The sequence below is a fragment of the Triticum aestivum genome, chromosome 1D (assembly GCF_018294505.1).
Source record: "Triticum aestivum cultivar Chinese Spring chromosome 1D, IWGSC CS RefSeq v2.1, whole genome shotgun sequence".
Classification (NCBI taxonomy): domain Eukaryota; kingdom Viridiplantae; phylum Streptophyta; class Magnoliopsida; order Poales; family Poaceae; genus Triticum; species Triticum aestivum.
Window position 1 is genome coordinate 334,108,604 of NC_057796.1, and position 16,309 is coordinate 334,124,912.

Genomic DNA, 16,309 nt, shown 5'->3' on the forward strand with positions numbered 1-16,309 from the left:
AGGAAAAAAGGAAATCCACTTAAGAAGCTCTTCCTTGTACCTAGCCTTAACTCTGTGCTGCATTAGCAAAATATCATGGATAAAAGCACTCCTCCACTTGTTGAAACTCTGCCTCTCATGCGTAAACACCTTTGCATTCCTGATTATCCATATGTTCCAGCAAGCAATAAAAACAACTTCAGTGAAAAAAGGCTTTGCAAAGTCCTGTTTAGCTTGCAAAACAATATCAGACATGCCATTCCCAGGTGACCATGTGATTTGCAGGTAATTCCATATTCTGACACTGAAGTTGCATTCAAAAAACAGATGATTCCTGGTCTCTCTAGTCCTCAAGCTGCAAAGGATACAAAAAACTCCATCATCCATATGCCAATGCCTTCTTTCCACCATGTCTTTTGTATTTAACCTGTCCATGATTAACATCCAAGCAAACACTTTGATTTTCATTGTGCAGGATGATCTCCAAATCCACAGAAGGAGAGGGTTAAATGACATGTTTGAATGCATAAGAGAGTAGAACAGCTTGGGCTTAAAAGCATTACATGTCCCCTGCCAGAATCAAGAATCCTTATCCTCCAAGTCTCTACTACAAGAAACCATAAGATTTTGAACTGTCAAAAATTCCTGATATGCTTGTGCAGATAAAGGCAAGTGAAACATGTTAACCATATCCTGAGATTGAAAGGCTTCATAAACAGTGATCCAGGGATCTTTCACATAGGAGAAAAGCCTAGGGAACCTAATCTGCAAGGGTTCAACTGATTCACCAATCTTCCACTTGTCAGACCAGAACAGAGCAGTGCTCCCACAATTAACTTGAACCCAGGTTGTGTTCCTATAATGATCCATCAACTTACAAATATCCTTCCACCAAAAAGAACCACAACTGTCAGTACCCTGTGGCACTGAATAATGAATATATGTGTCCCAAATAAGAGAGACCCAAGGCAAATCCCTCCTATTTAAGAAGTTATGCAAATGCTTGAGCAAAAGTGCCATGTTCTGCACCCCCAGGTTCAAAATTCCCAAACCACCTTTGTTCTTAGGCCTACAAATGAGATCCCAAGCAGCCAAGGATGGAGCTGGCTCATCCCTATGCTTTCTCCATAAACACTGCCTCTGAATTCTCTCCAGTTGCTTTAAAATTCTAGCAGGTGCCAGCAAACTACCAAGATAAAAAATTGGCATGGAGGACAGAGCAAAATTCAGAAACTGGAGTCTCTCCCCTTGATTAAGAAAAGAGGAGCTAGCTGTCATCCTTCTCTCCATACAATCCACAAGTGGCATAAAATCCACCATTTTAGGCCTTGTAGTGCCAACAGGTAAGCCAAGATATGTGAAAGGCATTTTACCCACTTGACAACCAAAAGCAGCAGCCAACTCAATGATAGCATCCTCATCAACATTTATGGGAATCATAGAAGACTTGTGGAAGTTAACAACTAGCCCTGTTGATCTTGAGAACACATGTAGCATGTCCTTCAAAGCCAAGAGTTACATTCTATCTGTTGGTAAGATAATGAGAGTATCATCAGCATATTGCACAATGGGATAATCCTGGTCATGGCATGGAATTGGCAACTTCAAAATTCCCCTCCTGAACATATCATTCACCACTGTTTGTAGAAGATCAGCAGCAATAACAAAGAGTAAAGGTGAGAGACAGTCTCCCTGTCTAACCCCCTTTTTACAAAGGAACTGCCTACCAGGTACACCATTTAGAAGGACTGACGATGTCCCAGTGGAAAGAAGCTGTTTGACCCAGAGAATCCATTTCTGATTGAAGCCTTTGTATTTAAGAATCTGCAAAATGGTTTCATGCTCAATTGAGTCAAAATCCAGCTTAAGAATCACAATAGGCCTCTTAGATTGATGGCACTGATGCAAATATTCCAGGGACCAGCTAATGCAGTCCTGGATAGTCCTGCTCTTTATAAAGCCATATTGATTTTTATGTATGCATGCCATAATTATCTTTTGGAACCTATTTGCAGCCATCTTAGACAGAAACTTAAGACCCATCCCAGTCAAGGAAATTGGTCTATAATCACCAATCCCTTCAGGGTTCAATTTTTTTGGGATCAGAGTGATATAAGAGCCATTGATATTTTCCAAATTTGCAGTACCAGAATGAAAAGCCCCAGCCAACTCATAGAAATCATGACAGATAATGTGCCAGCACTTCTTAAAGAACAAACCATTAAAACCATCAGGACCAGGTGCTTTGTCTATGGGCATAAGTTTGACAGTGTCATCCATTTCCTCCTTAGTGAAGGGTTCAGTAAGAAAATCCAACCCTTCAACTGGCTTAAGCAACTTGCTGAGATCAAAACCCATGACAACTCCATTAGAGACTCCCATTCTATTCTTGAAACAGTTCCAAATGATGCCCTCCATCTGAGAGGGATTAGAGACAATTGTCCCATCAGTGTCCTTCAAGGAAGCAATAGAGTTTTTTCTATGCCTCTCAGTGGCCATAGCATGGAAGAATTTGGTATTTTCACCAGCAACTTTAATATATCTAATTGTGCACCTCTTTTTCCAACAAACAAACTGAAGATGTAAGAGCTGCTCCACATGCAACTTGACTACCTTCCTGAAGTTAAATTCAGGTCTGAATAAAGGCCTTAGCTCCTCAAGGCCATCAAGACACAAAATGACCTCATTGCATTTGGCTATCAAAATTTTCAGCTTGGAAACATTCAATTGCCACTTCTTAAGAGCACCTCTTAAACTCTTAAACTTATCAGCAATCCTAGCAGTGATATGAGATTTATGAGAGGTTTTTTGCCATGACTGTTGAACACATTCCATAAATCCCTCAAGCTCAACCCAGAAGTTCTCAAACCTAAATATTTTAGATTTATGAATAGAGGTTTTAATTGTGACAACACATGGCACATGGTCAGAAGCTGTTCTGGCCAGGGGCAAAACTTCAGTTATGGGGTAAGAAGAAATCCAATCTGCAGAAGTGAAGAACCAATCCAACTGTTCTAAAAGTGGGCTATCTTGCATACTAGACCATGTGTAAGATCTTCCTTTAAGAGGCAGCTCAAGCAAACCCAGATGGGCAATGATTTCATTGAAGATAAAGATATCATTTAGGTCCCCCCGGCAAATTCCTGTTCTCTAGAGATCTTATAAAGTTGAAATCACCCACCAGAAGCCAATTATCCATAGGTATATGCAGGTTATAAAGCCAGCTGACAAAACTATCTCTAGCTTCCCCTTGACAAGGGCCATAAACTGAAACTAAGGACCATTTATCATTATTCTGCTTAGAGACAAACTCAACTAGAACAGCAAATGGTTGAATCCCAATCACAGTGCCCCAAAAAATGGATGAATTCCAAACCACCAAGATGCCCCCAGAAGCTCCCAGAGAAGGGGAGAAAGCAAAGCTATCAAATCTTTTGGGGCAAAAGGATCTAATAGATCTATAATCAAAAGAGCTACACTTAGTTTCTTGGAAACAAGCAACAACACATTGACTCTCATCCAGTTTCTGCCTGACAGCCCTTTGCCTTGCATCAGAGTTCAATCCCCTAACATTCCAACATAAAACATTCCAGCTTTTACATGCCTTCCTCATTAAAACACCTATGAGGAGATAATAAAGTCTGGTGGCACATAATGCCAGCAATAGTAACATGAGTCCAAAAGACACACTTCAAATATTACAGGGACCAAAATAAGACCATATCCCTGACAAAAGAGGACCAAAGAAAGACATGAGCCACCCCCACTAGCTAGAATGTCACTACATATTTGCATCATTTTTGGAGTAGCAGTGGGATCAGCCATAAGCTTCTCCACAGAAAGGAGATCATCTGCAATGCCAAGCTCCTTGCCAATCTGCTGTAGCTTGTTGATAGGAGTTGGAGGTGGAAGATCTTCAAGTTGCTCATCCTGCAGGTTGTCAGATACTGTGGCAGAGAAAGGCTTGGGCTTTGGCTTCCTCCTCTTGGACTGCATAGGTAGCTCCTGGAAGACTGGCTTGAAACCATCTCTCTGCAAAGACCCCCTGGTGCACCTCCTGACAGAAGTCTCCACAATTGGGGTTGGTGCTAATGTTTTCCTTGGCCTTCTAATTTTTCTCTGTTCCTGATCAGAGATATCCACAGATACAGGAGCAATCTCAGACTGTATTTCCTCTGTGTCAATAATTTCCAAAGAAGGAAAAAGTGCCCTTGCCACAGGCCTCTGCTCCTGCACAGATGTTTGATAGGTAATCATTGGCACCTCAAAAGCCAAATCCCAACTTCTCTTGGTCAGCATGGAGGACCTGACAGGCAGCATCTCAACAGGTTTGGTGAGCTGAAAGTTGAAGTCAGGCTGCAGTAAGATCTCAAACTTTCTCCTCAGAGCCATCTCTGGTGGTAACTCAGGTCCAAAAAAGACTTTGTTATCAGCAATGTTGGCAACCAGAAGCTCCTCAATAGCAATAGGTTCAGCAACAACATGATCAGCAGTAGGAGGAGGGTTGTAGACCACCATGGCCCAGTCCTCAGGGTTATACACAGGCTCCTCCACCAGAGGTTGCTCCTGCCCAGCTGGAGGTTCAGCATTTTGCTCCACATCAAAAACCAGCACAAAGTTTGGCTGAATAGCTTGCTCCACAGATACAAAGAAATCATCAGAGAGATCCAAAACCATGGACTGCTGCTCCACTTCCACATTGTCTTGAGCAATCTCCTCATCCTCTCCCCAAGCTGCATTGCCCCAGTTGTTATCCCCCATGTCTGGGTGCTCAGGAGGAGGAGGTGGCACATCATTCCATCCCATAGCAGGGTATGGGGGCAAAATGAAAGGAGGAAGCTCTGGAAAAGGCACCCCAGGCAGAGGATGCGGGTTTCCATTAATAGGCATCCAATCCTCATCATGCGGCATCTGTTCTGCAAAGTTGGCGCCAAGAATGTAAATAGGGGCAGTCCATGACACACGGGCCCCACCCCAAGCAGCATAGTCATTGAAAACCACATCTCGCGAAACCATCATGCTTGTTGTGAGAAGCTCTGGTTTGTGAGAAACATATACCCAAACCTGCCCCAAATGGGACAAAAAATTTACCACGGCATGTTGATGCCGCTCCATGATAGCATGCCAAGTTTCATGAATTTCACACGAGTTTTGGATTTACTAGAATTTATAAACCAGGTATCTCAATGTCTGTAGCCGAGTGACGGTGGCAGGGTGTTTGACATTCATTCCCATTTCTTGCATGGGACCTAAGCATGCAACCAAGGACACAGATTTGAATTTTCAACCAATTTATATGCATTAGAGCATGTGCATGTAGTTCAAATTTGAATTATGCACATAAATGCATTGAAAACTCAATTAATGCATAAAAATGTCCAAACGAACCCCGAAAAATCCCAAAAATTGACACAACACTCTTGTTGTTCTATGTTGACACGGGAATTTTTTTGAAAGCAATAAGAGGCAATGGATATCGTTTCGTCCCCAAAGGTTGGACGTTCCCTACCAAAACCATCAGGCTTGTTGTGAGAACCTCTAGTTTGTGAGAAGCATAACCCCAAACCTGCCCCAAATGGGACAACAATTTTACCACGGCATGTTGATGCCGCTCCATGATAGCATGCCAAGTTTCATGATTTTAAGACGCGTTTTGGATTTACTAGAATTCAAAAACCAGGTATCTCAATGTTTGCGGCCGAGTGACGGTGGCAGGGTGTTTGAAATTCATTCCCATTTCTTGCATGGGACCTAAGCATGCACCCAAGGACAAAGATTTGATTTTTCAACCAATTTATATGCACTGGAGCATGTACATGTAGTTCAAATTTGAATTATGCACATAAATGCATTGAAAACTAATTAATGCATAAAAATGTCCAAACAAACCCCGAAAAATCCCAAAAATTGACACAACACTCTTGTTGTTCTATGTTGACACGAGAAAAAATGAAAGCAATAATAGGCAATGGATACCTTTTCGTCCCCAAAGGTGGGATGTTCCCTACCAAAACCATCATGCTTGTTGTGAGAAGCTCTGGTTTGTGAGAAACATATACCCAAACCTGCCCCAAATGGGACAAAAATTTACCACGGCATGTTGATGCCGCTCCATGATAGCGTGCCAAGTTTCATGAATTTCACACGAGTTTTGGATTTACTAGAATTTAAAAAGCAGGTATCTCAATGTTTGCAGCCGAGTGACGGTGGCAGGGTGTTTGACATTCATTCCCATTTCTTGCATGGGACCTAAGCATGCAACCAAGGACACATATTTGAATTTTCAAGCAATTTATATGCATTACAGCATGTGCATGTAGTTCAAATTTGAATTATGCACATAAATGCATTGAAAACTCAATTAATGCATAAAAATGTCCAAACAAACCCCAAAAAATCCCAAAAATTGACACAACACTCCTGTTGTTCTATGTTGACACGAGAATTTTTTTTAAATCAATAAGAGGCAATGGATATCGTTTCGTCCCCAAAGGTGGGATGTTCCCTACCAAAACCATCAGGCTTGTTCTGAGAACCTCTAGTTTGTGAGAAGCATATCCCCAAACCTGCCCCAAATGGGACAAAAAATTTACCACCGCATGTCCCATTTTCGTCCCCAAAGGTGGGATGTTCCCTACCAAAACCATCAGGCTTGTTCTGAGAACCTCTAGTTTGTGAGAAGCATATCCCCAAACCTGCCCCAAATGGGACAAAAAATTTACCACCGCATGTTGATGCCGCTCCATGATAGCATGCCAAGTTTCATGAATTTCAGACGAGTTTTGGATTTACTAGAATTTAAAAACCAGGTATCTCAATATTTGCGGCCGGGTGACGGTGACAGGGTGTTTGACATTCATTCCCATTTCTTGCATGGGACCTAAGCATGCAACCAAGGACACAGATTTGAATTTTCAACCAATTTATATGCATTAGAGCATGTGTCTGTAGTTCACATTTGAATTATGCACATGAATGCAGAGAAAACTCAGTTAATGTATAAAAATGTCCAAGCGAACCCTGAAAAATCCCAAAAATTGACACAACACTCCTGTTGTTCTATGTTGACACAAGGAAAAAATTGAAATTGAGAAGAGGCAATGGTTATCGTTTCGTCCAGAAAGGTGAAACGTTCCCTACTGAAACCATCAGGCTTGTTCTGAGAAGCTCTGGTTTGTGAGAAGCATATCCCCAAACCTACCCCAAATGGGACAAAAAATTTACCACGGCATGTCGATGCCGCTCCATGATAGCATGCCAAGTTTCATGAATTTCAGACGATCTTTGGATTTACTAGAATTTAAAAACCATGTATCTCAATGTTTGCGGCCGAGTGACGGTGGCAAGGTGTTTGACATTCATTCCCATTTCTTGCATGGGTCCTAAGCATGCAACCAATGACACAGGTTTGAATTTTCAACTAATTTATATGCATTAGAGCATGTGCATGTAGTTCAAATTTGAATTATGCACATGAATGCATAGAAAACTCAGTTAATGTATAAAAATGTCCAAGCAAACCCCGAAAAATCCCAAAAATTGACACAACACTCCTATTGTTCTATGTTGATACTAGGAAAAAATTGAAATCGAGAAGAGGCAACGGATATCGTTTCGTCCAGAAAGGTGAAACGTTCCCTACCGAAACCATCACACTTGTTGTGAGAAACTCTGGTTTATGAGAATCTTATACCCTAACCTGCCCCAAATGGGACAAAAAATTTACCACGGCATGTTGATGCCGCTCCATGATAGCATGCCAAGTTTCATGAATTTTGGACGACTTTTGGATTTACTAGAATTACAAAAGCATACGTCGACGTTTGCCAGAGAGCCATGGTGCCGTGGTGTTCGAAATTCATCCCCATTTCTTGCATGGGACATAAGCATAAATCCGTGGACACATATATGATTTTACAACCCATGTTGGTGCACCGGAGCATGTGTATGTAGCTTAATTTTGAATTGTGCACCTGAATTGGCTAGAAACCCAATTTAATGTATAAAATGTCCAAACGAACCCTGAATAATTCCAATTATTTTATGACACACATATAGTTGCATGTTCACTGCAGATAGAAGGTCTAGCAATTCAAACACCATCCATTGCCGTCGTGACCCCATTATGTAATTCAAATCAAGAAGAAAAATCAAGTAGATCTCACACAGTTTATTATAATCAACCGTGTGAGATGCAACACAGAATATCTTGGAGCACCGTCGAAGTATAGTACGCATACGGCTTACACGAGAAGGTGCAACGGCTACAGTCCACATCATGCTCTGAATAAGGGACCGTGTCTCATGACACATTGCGTGCCAGTTTTTCCGCTGAAGCGATTCCAAATTTTCGGCTTCTGCGGAAATATCTACCTCCCTGCCCCCTCCCCCTTACCAAAAGCCACATTTCCCCTATTTCCGCCTTCCTTTCCAAGTTGAAACCTTCACTCCTTGCTTCCAACGCCGCCTCCTCGCCGGGGGCCCTCCTTCACGTTGCTCAGCCTCCACTATCCAGCTAGATAATCCACACCCGACCTGTCCCTCAACAGCTCAGTGATATAAAAATCCCTTTTGCATCAGACAACTTGTCCTGCATTGAAACACTTGCAAGCTAGAGTAATTGCTCTTTTAAAGAAAGCAATATAATATAAAAATATAATGGATGGATTTCACCTGATATGTTAGGCCAGGAAATATCCATCGCGGAGTTGATGATCACCATGGTGAAGCTAAAATTAATCACGGGTGAGTCGGCCGCGGCGTTGTAAGCCAGCGCGGACGGGCGAGTCGGCTGGCGCGGTTAAGTAGACCCGACCGCAGGGGCGGCGGCTTACACACGTGTCCTTGAAATTGCACGGCACAAACGAACGCCAATGCAAAATGATGTTGGCGCACACTCCGTATACGCGGTATAACAATACTTTTGTAATGAATAATTTACCTACGTACAAAACACCATAGGGCAGTGTAATGGCGCTCACATGAATTAAAATATACTGACAAAATATATAATAAGGATAACACCTGATTTGTTCAGACGACAAATGATCATAGCGTCCATGAATCCCCTGTTAGTATTGAATGAAATATGCCCTAGAGGCAATAATAAAGTTGTTATTTATATTTCCTTATATCATGATAAATGTTTATTATTCATGCTAGAATTGTATTAACCGGAAACTTAGTACATGTGTGAATACATAGACAAACAGAGTGTCACTAGTATGCCTCTACTTGACTAGCTCGTTGAATCAAAGATGGTTAAGTTTCCTAGCCATAGACATGAGTTGTCATTTGATTAACGGGATCACAGCATTAGAGAATGATGTGATTGACTTGACCCATTCCGTTAGCTTAGCACTTGATCGTTTAGTATATTGCTATTGCTTTCTTCATGACTTATACATGTTCCTATGACGATGAGATTATGCAACTCCCGAATACCGGAGGAACACTTTGTGTGCTACCAAACGTCGCAACATAACTGGGTGAATATAAAGGTGCTCTACAGGTGTCTCCGATGGTACTTGTTGAGTTGGCATAGATCGAGATTAGGATTTCTCACTCCGATTGTCGGAGAGGTATCTCTGGGCCCTCTCGGTAATGCACATCACTATAAGCCCTGCAAGCAATGTGACTAATGAGTTAGTTGCGGGATGATGCATTACGGAATGAGTAAAGAGACTTGCCGATAACGAGATTGAACTAGGTATTGAGATACAGATGATCGAATCTCGGGCAAGTAACATACCGATGACAAAGGGAACAACGTATGTTGTTATGCGGTTTGACCGCTAAAGATCTTCGTAGAATATGTAGGAACCAATATGAGCATCCAGGTTCCGCTATTGGTTATTGACCAGAGATGTGTCTCGGTCATGTCTACATAGTTATCGAACCCGTAGGGTCCGCACGCTTAACGTTCGGTGACGATCGGTATTATGAGTTTATGTGTTTTGATGTACCAAAGGTAGTTCGGAGTCCCGGATGAGATCGGGGACATGATGTGGAGTCTCGAAATGGTCGAGACATAAAGGTTGATATATTGGATGACTATATTCGGACATCGGAAAGGTTCCGAGTGATTCGGGTATTTATCGGAGTACCAGAGAATTACGGGAATTCGCCGGGGAGTATATGGGCCTTATTGGGCTTTAGGGGAGAGAGAGAGGGGCTGCCTAGGGCAGCCCGCCCCGCCCCCCCAAGGCCAAGTCCGAATTGGACTAGGGGAGGGGCGGCGCCCCCTCCTTCCTTCTCTTCTCTCTTCCCCTTCCTTCTCTCCTACTCCTACTACTTGGAAGGGGGGAATCCTACTCCCGGTGGGAGTAGGACTCCCTAGGGCGCGCCATAGAGAGGGCCGGCCCCTCCCCTCCTCCACTCCTTTATATACGGGGAGGGGGCACCCCATGGAGACACACAAGTTGATCAGTTGATCTTTTAGCCGTGTGCGGTGCCCCCCTCCACCATAATCCACCTCGGTCATATCGTAGCAGTGCTTAGGCGAAGCCCTGCGTCGGTAGCATCATCATCACCGTTATCACGCCGTCGTGCTGACGGAACTCTCCCGCGAAGCTCTACTGGATCATGAGTTCGTGGGACATCACCGAGCTGAACGTGTGCTGAACTCGGAGGTGTCGTGCGCTCGGTACTTGGATCAGTCGGATCGTGAAGACGTACGACTACATCAACCGCGTTCTCATAACGCTTCCACTTACAGTCTACGAGGGTACGTGGATGACACTCTCCCCTCTCGTTGCTATGCATCACCATGATCTTGCGTGTGCGTAGGTAAATTTTTGAAATTACTACGTTCCCCAATAGTGGCATCCGAGCCAGGTTTTTGCGTAGATGTTATATGCACGAGTAGAACACAAGTGAGATGTGGGCGATACAAGTCATACTGCTTACCAGCATGTCACACTTTGATTCGGCGGTATTGTTGGATGAAGCGGCCCGGACCGACATTACGCGTACGCTTACGCGAGACTGGTTCTACCGACGTGCTTAGCACACAGGTGGCTGGCGGGTGTCAGTTTCTCCAACTTTAGTTGAATCGAGTGTGGCTATGCCCGGTCCTTGTGAGGTTAAAACAGCACATACTTGATGAAATATCATTGTGGTTTTGATGCGTAGGTAAGAACGGTTCTTGCTCAGCCCGTAGCAGCCATGTAAAACTTGCAAACAACAAAGTAGAGGACGTCTAACTTGTTTTTTCAGGGCATGTTGGGATGTGATATGGTCAAGACATGATGCTAAATTTTATTGTATGAGATGATCATGTTTTGTAACCGAGTTATCGGCAACTGGCAGGAGCCATATGGTTGTCGCTTTATTGTATGAAATGCAATCGCCATGTAATTGCTTTACTTTATTACTAAGAGCTAGCAATAGTCGTAGAAGCAATAGTTGGCGAGACGACAACGATGCTACGATGGAGATCAAGGTGTCGTGCCGGTGACGATGGTGATCATGACGATGCTTTGGAGATGGAGATCAAAGGCACAAGATGATGATGGCCATATCATATCACTTATATTGATTGCATGTGATGTTTATCTTTTATGCATCTTATTTTGCTTAGATCGACGATAGCATTATAAGATGATCTCTCACTAAATTTCAAGGTATAAGTGTTCTCCCTAAGTATGCACCGTTGCCAAAGTTCGTCGTGCTGAGACACCATGTGATGATCGGGTGTGATAAGCTCTACGTTCACATACAACGGGTGCAAGCCAGTTTTGCACACGCAGAATACTCGGGTTAAACTTGACGAGCCTAGCATATGCATATATGGCCTTGGAACACTGGAGATCGAAAGCTCGAGCGTGAATCATATAGAAGATATGATCAACATAGTGATGTTCACCATTGAAAACTACTCCATCTCATGTGATGATCGGACATGGTTTAGTTGATATGGATCACGTGATCACTTAGATGACTAGAGGGATGTTTATCTAAGTGGGAGTTCCTAAGTAATATGATTAATTGAACTTTAATTTATCATGAACTTAGTCCTGGTAGTATTAGCATATCTATGTTGTAGATCAATAGCTCGCGTTTAGCTCCCCTATTTTATTTTTTGATATATTCCTGGAGAAAACTAAGTTGAAAGATGTTAGTAGCAATGATGCGGATTGGATCCGTGATCTGAGGATTATCCTCATTGCTGCACAGAAGAATTATGTCCTTAATGCACCGCTAGGGGACAGACCGATTGCAGGAGCAAATGCAGACGTTATGAACGTTTGGCAAGCTCGATATGATGACTACTTGATAAGTTTAGTGCACCATGCTTTACAGCTTAGAATCGGGGCTTCAAAGACGTTTTTGAAACGCCACAGAACATACGAGATGTTCCAAGAGTTGAAATTAGTATTTCCGAATCATGCCCATGTCGAAAGGTATGAGACCTTTGACAAGTACTTTTCCTACAAGATGGAGGAGAATAGCTCAGCTAGTGAGCATGTGCTCAGAATGTCTGAGTACTACAATCACTTGAATCAAGTGGGAGTTAATCTTCCAGATAAAATAGTGATTGACGGAGTTCTCTAGTCACTATCACCAAGTTACTAGAACTTCATGGTGAACTATAATATGCAAGGGATAACGGAAACGATTCCCAAGCTCTTCGTGATGTTGAAATCAACGAAGGTAGAAATCAAGAAAAGCATCAAGTGTTGATGGTTGACAAGACCACTAGTTTCAAGAAAATGGCAAAGGGAAGAACGGGAACTTCAAAAAGAACGGCAAGCAAGTTGCTTCTCCCGTAAAGAAGCCCAAAGCTAGACCCAAGCCTGAAAGTGAGTGCTTCTACTTCAAAGGAAATGGTCACAGGAAGTGGAACTGCCCTAAATACTTGGTGGATAAGAAGGATGGCAAAGTGAACAAAGCTATATTGGATATACATGTTATTGATGTGTACTTTACTAGTGTTTATAGCAACCCCTCGGCATTTGATACTGGTTCAGTTGCTAAGAGTAGTAACTCGAAATGGTAGTTGCAGAATGAACAGAAACTAGTTAAGGATGATGTGACGATGTGTGTTGGAAGTAGTTCCAAGATTGATATGATCATCATCGCACACTCCCTATACTTTCAGGATTAGTGTTGAACCTAAATAAGTGTTATTTGGTGTTTGCGTTGAGCATGAATATGATTTGATCATGTTTATTGCAATATGGTTATTCATTTAAGTTAAAGAATAATAGTTGTTCTATTTACATGAATAAAACCTTCTATGGTCATACACCCAATGAAAATGGTTTGTTGGATCTCGATCGTAGTGATACACATATTCATAATATTGAAGCCAAAAGATGCAAAGTTAATAATGGTAGTGCAACTTATTTGTGGCACTACCGTTTAGGTCATATTGGTGTAAAGCGCATGAAGAACCTCCATGCTGATGGGATTTTGGAATCACTTGATTATGAATCACTTGATGCTTGCGAACCATGCCTTATGGGCAAGATGACTAAGACTCCGTTCTCCGGAACAATTGAGCAAGCAACTGACTTATTGGAAATAATACATACTGATGTATACGATCCGATGAATGTTGAGGCTCGCGGCGGGTATTGTTATTTTCTGACCTTCACAGATGATTTGAGCAGATATGGGTATATCTACTTGATAAAACATAAATCTGAAACATTTGAAAAGTTCAAATAATTTCAGAGTGAAGTGGAAAATCATCGTAACAAGAAAATAAAGTTTCTATGATCTGATCGTGGAGGAGAATATTTGAGTTACGAGTTTGGTCTTCATTTGAAACAATGCGGAATAGTTTCGCAACTCACGCCACCTGGAACACCACAGCATCATGGTGTGTCCGAACATCATCACCGTACTTTATTAGATATGGTGCAATCTATGATGTCTCTTACCGATTTACCACTATTGTTTTGGGGTTATGCATTAGAGACAGCTGCATTCACGTTAAATAGGGCACCATCTAAATCCGTTGAGACGACACCATATGAACTGTGGTTTGGCAAGAAACCAAAGTTGTCGTTTCTTAAAGTTTGGGGTTGCGATGCTTATGCGAAAAAGTTTCATCCTGATAAGCTCAAACCCAAATCGGAGAAATGTGTCTTCATAGGATACCCAAAAGGAGACAGTTGGGTACACCTTCTATCACAGATCCGAAGGCAAGACATTCGTTTCTAAGAATGGATCCTTTCTAGAGAAGGAGTTTCTCTCCAAAGAAGTGAGTGGGAGGAAAGTAGAACTTGATGAGGTAACTGTACCTACTCCCTTATTTGAAAGTAGTTCATCACAGAAATCTGTTCATGTGACTCCTACACCAATTAGTGAGGAAGCTAATGATGATGATCATGTAACTTCAGATCAAGTTACTACCGAACCTCGTAGGTCAACCAGAGTGAGATTGCACCAGAGTGGTACGGTAATCCTGTTCTGGAAGTCATGTTACTTGACCATGACAAACCTACGAACTATGAGGAAGCGATGATGAGCCCAGATTCCGCGAAATGGCTTGAGGCCATGAAATCTGAGATGGGATCCATGTATGAGAACAAAGTGTGGACTCTGGTTGACTTGCCCAATGATCGGAAAGCCATAGAAAATAAATGGATCTTCAAGAGAAGACGGACGCTAATAGTAGTGTTACTATCTACAAAGCTAGACTTGTCGAAAAAGGTTTTTGACAAAGTTCAAGGTGTTGACTACGATGAGATTTTCTCACTCGTAGCGATGCTTAAGTCTGTCCGAATCATGTCAGGAAATTGCCACATTTTATGAAATCTGGCAAATGGATGTCAAAACTACATTCCTTAATGGATTTCTTAAAGAAGAGTTGTATATGATGCAACCAGAAGGTTTTTGTCAATCCTAAAGGTGCTAACAAAATGTGCAAGCTCCAGCGATCCGTCTATGGACTGGTGCAAGCATCTTGGAGTTGGAATATACACTTTGATGAGTTGATCAAAGCATATAGTTTTATACGGACTTGCGGTGAAGCCTGTATTTACAAGAAAGTGAGTGGGAGCACTACAGCATTTCTGATAAGTATATGTGAATGACGTATTGTTGATAGGAAATAATGCGAATTTTCTGAAAAGCATAAAGGAGTATTTGAAAGGAGTTTTTCAAAGAAAGACCTCGGTGAAGCTGCTTACATATTGATTATCAAGATCTAAAGAGATAGATCAAGACGCTTGATAAGTTTTTTCAATGAGTACATACCTTGACAAGATTTTGAAGTAGTTCAAGAATGGAATAGTCAAAGAAAGAGTTCTTACCTGTGTTACAAGGTGTGAAATTGAGTAATACTCAAAGCCCGACCACGGCAGAAGATAGAAAGAGAATGAAAGTCATTCCCTATGCCTCAGCCATAGGTTCTATAAAGTATGCCATGTTGTGTACCAGATCTATTGTATACCCTACACTGAATTTGGCAAGGGAGTACAATAGTGATCTAGGAGTAGATCACTGAACAGCGGTCAAAATTATCCTTAGTGGAATAAGGATATGTTTCTCGATTATGGAGGTGACAAAAGGTTCGTCGTAAAGGGTTTCGTCGATGCAAGCCTTGACACTGATCCAGATGACTCTAAGTCTCAATCTGGATACATATTGAAAGTGGGAGCAATTAGCTAAAGTAGCTCCGTGCAGAGCATTGTAGACATAGAAATTTGCAAAATACATACGGATCTGAATTTGGCAGACCCATTGACTAAACTTCTACCACAAGCAAACAAGATCACACCTTAGTACTCTTTGGGTGTTAATCACAGGGCGATGTGAACTAGATTACTGACTCTAGTAAACCCTTCGAGTGTTGGCCACATGGCGATGTGAACTATGGATATTAATCACATGATGATGTGAACTATTGGTGTTAAATCACATGGCGATGTGAACTACATTATTGACTCTAGTGCAAGTGGGAGACTGAAGGAAATATGCCCTAGAGGCAATAATAAATTTGTTATTTATATTTCCTTATATCATGATAAATGTTTATTATTCATGCTAGAATTGTATTAACCGGAAACTTAGTACATGTGTGAATACATAGACAAACAGAGTGTCACTAGTATGCCTCTACTTGACTAGCTCGTTGAATCAAAGATGGTTAAGTTTCCTAGCCATAGACATGAGTTTTCATTTGATTAACGGGATCACATCATTAGAGAATGATGTGATTGACTTGACCCATTCCGTTAGCTTAGCACTTGATCGTTTAATATATTGCTATTGCTTTCTTCATGACTTATACATGTTCCTATGACTATGAGATTATGTAACTCCCGAATACCGGAGGAACACTTTGTGTGCTATCAAACGTCACAACGTAACTGGG